The following is a 4,040-nucleotide window of genomic DNA, read 5'->3' on the forward strand; positions in this document are numbered from 1 at the left end:
TGTGCCGGCGGGGCGGTGGGGCGATGTGACGGGGCGGCGGGGCGGAGCGGCGGTCGAGGGCGGTGGCGCGAGTGGTGAAGAGGAGATCGAGAGAGAGGGGGGAGGGTGTCGGTGTCAAAACCGACGGATCTCCGGTAGGGGGTCCCGATCTGTGCGTCAAGGCTGATGGTAACAAGAAGTAAGGGACACAGATGTTTACCCAAGTTCGGGCCCTCTCGATGGAGGTAAAACCCTACTTCCTTCTTGATTAATATTAATGATATGGGTAGTACAAGAGTAGATCTACCACGATATCTTAGAGGCTAAACCCTAGGAGCTAGCCTATGATGGTATGAATGTAATTGTGATCGGCCTTCTAAGGACCAACCTCTCCGGTTTATATAGACACCAGAGAGGGCTAGGGTTTACATGGAGTCGGTTACAAGGAAGGAAATATAATATCCGGATCGCCAAGCTTGCTTTCCACGCCAAGGAAAGTCCCATCCGGACACGGGCCGAAGTCTTGAGTCTTGTATCTTCACGCTTCAATAGTCCGGACGTTGTACATAGTTCGGCTGTCCGGATACCCCCTAATCCAAAACTCCCTCAGTAGCCCCTGAACCAGGATTCAATGACGATGAGTCTAGCGCACAGTATTGTCTTCGGCATTGCAAGGCGGGTTCCTCCTCCGAATACTCCGAAGTGGTTATCGAACACGTAGACCATGTCCGGATCCGCAGGATGATCTTCATATGGTATAGATCTGATTTGCTGGCAATCTTCGTGCGTCGTGCCCTTATATCGCGGCTCGGTCCAATGTGAACCGATGTTTCCTACCCCACAACAACTCGTGTTACGAGGAAGTTTTATTGGCTCGTCCCGTCGAGGCAGAGATCGTGTCCCTTTTATTACAGGATTTTCCATCAATTTGAGCGTGCGTGACCCCACGACGGCCGTTGGTATTACCCAGTGTGTTTTTAGATAAGCCTCAAATGGTCACACCGGGGACTCTTGATATTCACCCGCTTTATAAAGGGGTCGAGACCTGCACCTCTTTCTTCACCTTCATCGCGCCTTCTCGCACCTCGAGTTCTAACACCCAAAGCATAAGCTCCACCCCTCCGAAATCCGCCAGTATGTCTGGATCTGATCCTCAAGGTCGGTGGGTCGCCTCCTCGATCGAGGAGAAGGACATTGCGAAGCTTAGGGAGGTCGGATACCTAACCGCAGATATCCAGCACAGGCTTCCTGCTCCGGGGCAAGTTATTCCCACGCCGAAGCCCAATGAGTGTGTTGTTTTTGTCCCACACTTCCTCCGTGGTTCGGGTTTCACCCTCCAACCTTTCGTGAGGGGGATCATGTTCTATTATGGGCTGGATTTTCATGATCTGGCTCCAGATGCCATCCTCCATATTTTCGTTCATTATCGTGTGCGAGGCTTTTCTCCATGTCACGCCACACTTCGGCTTATGGCTCAAGACCTTCAATGTGAAGCCGAAGATGATCGAGGGGCGACACGTGGAGTGCGGAGGTGCCGTAATAAGCAGAAACACTGATGCCCCATGGCCGGAGGGTTCTTTCCCAGAATTATCTGACGTATGGCAGCGGAGGTGGTTTTATGCTACAGCCCCGAGGGGCACAAAGTGGGTAGCCGCCCCGGAGTTCTGCTCAGGCCCCCCATTGCAGTTGGCATCCTGGACGGACGTAGGACGTAATTGGGGGCCCGCAGGCGACATACCAATACTGCAGAACCGCATCCGGGAGCTTCTCGAGAGAGATATCAACCTTGTCAGCGTAATGCAAGTGATGTTAATCCGGCGGATGTTGCCGTGCTAGCGCCGGCCTCTTAGGATGTGGGAGTTCAACCCGGAGGGTCCGCGGACTGTGAAGCACTTCTTTGGCTTAAAGCTCAAAGAGATGTGCAAATTATTCTTCGGACGAAAGATAACGTGTTCGGATACCACCGAAGATGCGGGCCTAAGCTGCAATCGCCTAGTACTCAAGTAAGTAGCCTTGATACCGGACACCCTGTTTTGTATTTGTCAAGATTGTTTATTCTGAACATCATCCGCGTCCAGGAATGGCTCAGCAAGGCGGACAGAATCAGGTGTCCGGCGCCACTTCCCGAAGGCTCGCCCGCCCCTACCGTGGCCAAGATGCTCGACCGGGTACTCAGCAGAATGCCCTCGGGGAAAGACAAGGGGAAGGATGAGATATCCGAACCCCACACACTACGCATCCGAACTGGGAATAGTCAGGGAGGAGAGGTCGAGGCCGCCTCCCCACGCGGGAAGAAGAGGGCCACCTCCGAAGATTTGGAGGCAGAGATAGCCAAATTGGGGAAAAAGGGATCCCCAGGGGTCCTTGCCCCGACAGGCACCCTCACCGCATCATGCCCTCCAACGAGCCAGCCCTCCAACGAGTTGTAAGTCAATCATTAACTTAAAGGTACTGTATTTCTCCTGGATCAATGACCAGGACTCAACTTTTTTGCAGTCCGGCTGGCAGCTCTTCTCATCAGGGATCGTCTTCGGGCGACCTTCCTCCAGAGATGATGGAGAGCGAGACCCCATCCACCTCTCCAGTTCTTGACGCGGGCGACAACGAGGTGTCGTCACGGAGGAGCCCGGATCCGCCAAGGCCGGAAGCCAATGCGTCAGCTGCCCTGAGTCCGGACGTATTGACGGGCTTACTAGAGCGAGCTGCGCTCTCGGAGGAGCACCGCTCATTAATGAGCACGGTGCTCAAGAAGATTTCATCCGCTACAAGCCGTTTGAATGAAGCATTCACAAGCCTGCTTAGAGGCTTTGAGGTATGTAATGGAGAACTCACTATTTCTTTGATTGTAAGGCACACGCTAGGTGTGCTCCATATATATAGTAGCCCCTGAGACTCTGGTTGCCCGCCCTAGGCGGCAAACGGGGGATCATAAACCAATGATAGTGCTGTAAACGTGTGCAGGTACCTGTGGGTCCGGCCGCCGGCCCGTCCGTTGAAGTTGCCGAACTATCGAGGCAAATTGGGTTGATTGATGCCGATATTACTCTGATGAATGAGCGGCTGGATATATCAGAAGGTATGTGCCCTGTCTCCCATTGCATAGGAAAATATTAAGGTGGCATGTATTAATATAATTTGTTCGGACTGCAGATGGTGCTGCTGCCGTGGAGGCCCTGAGGGCTGAACTTGCTCTAGCCAAGGAACAAGCTCGGGTGAGCAATGCGGCTGCCCTAAAGGCGGCCGAGGAATTGAGAGCCGAACAGGCTGGTCATCGCCGAAGTGAGGAAAAGATAGCCGACATGGTTATCGAGTTAAAACATGCCGCTGACCGGTATGAGATCCTCAAGAAGGAGCATGAAGATAAATCAGCTGACCTGAGCAAGGCCCTGAATGCCACCAAGGAAATATGGACCGAGCTCAGGGGTGCGCTGGAGGAGCTTCAATAGGCCGGAAAAATCGCGGCTGGAGGTTCCTATTTGCTGCGGACGAGTTCTTCGATCTGAAGTACGCTCCCCTTGATGGACGCTGGAGCTCGTCGGACGCATACGCGGACCTGGCAAAGAGTACGGCTGATGCTATGGAGTTCTTCAAAGATCAGGGTGAAAAGGAGGTGGAGAAGCTTTTTTGGTCGCAGTTCCATGCTCCCACTCGCCCGCTGCCGTTAAGTGATTAGATGGCTGCTGTGGCGGAGCTTCACAGGCTGTCCGGGCTTGCGATGCGGTCTGTAATAGATCATCTTTGGCCGAAGGAGCCTAAGCCGGACAACTACTTTGGTTTAGCACAACAGTTCCTTGGGGCCGTGCCCCGGATCGATGCCATGAGGAGGTCAGCATGCATAGAGGGTGCGCGGATGGCCCTTGCACGCGTTAAAGCGTATTGGACGGATATGGATGCCACTATGGTAGCATCTCAGGATCCGGTAGGGGGTCAATATCCGGCCGGGCACTACTTGGCGCAGCTCACGGAGGGTGCCCGCTTGATAGAGGCGCAGTGTCCGAAGGATCTCCTCTTCGAGTGATGATTCAAATTATTGTAAAAACATTTTGATTAGAAGGTTATAT

Source organism: Triticum dicoccoides, chromosome 7B (assembly GCF_002162155.2).
Source record: "Triticum dicoccoides isolate Atlit2015 ecotype Zavitan chromosome 7B, WEW_v2.0, whole genome shotgun sequence".
NCBI classification, from domain to species: Eukaryota; Viridiplantae; Streptophyta; class Magnoliopsida; order Poales; family Poaceae; genus Triticum; species Triticum dicoccoides.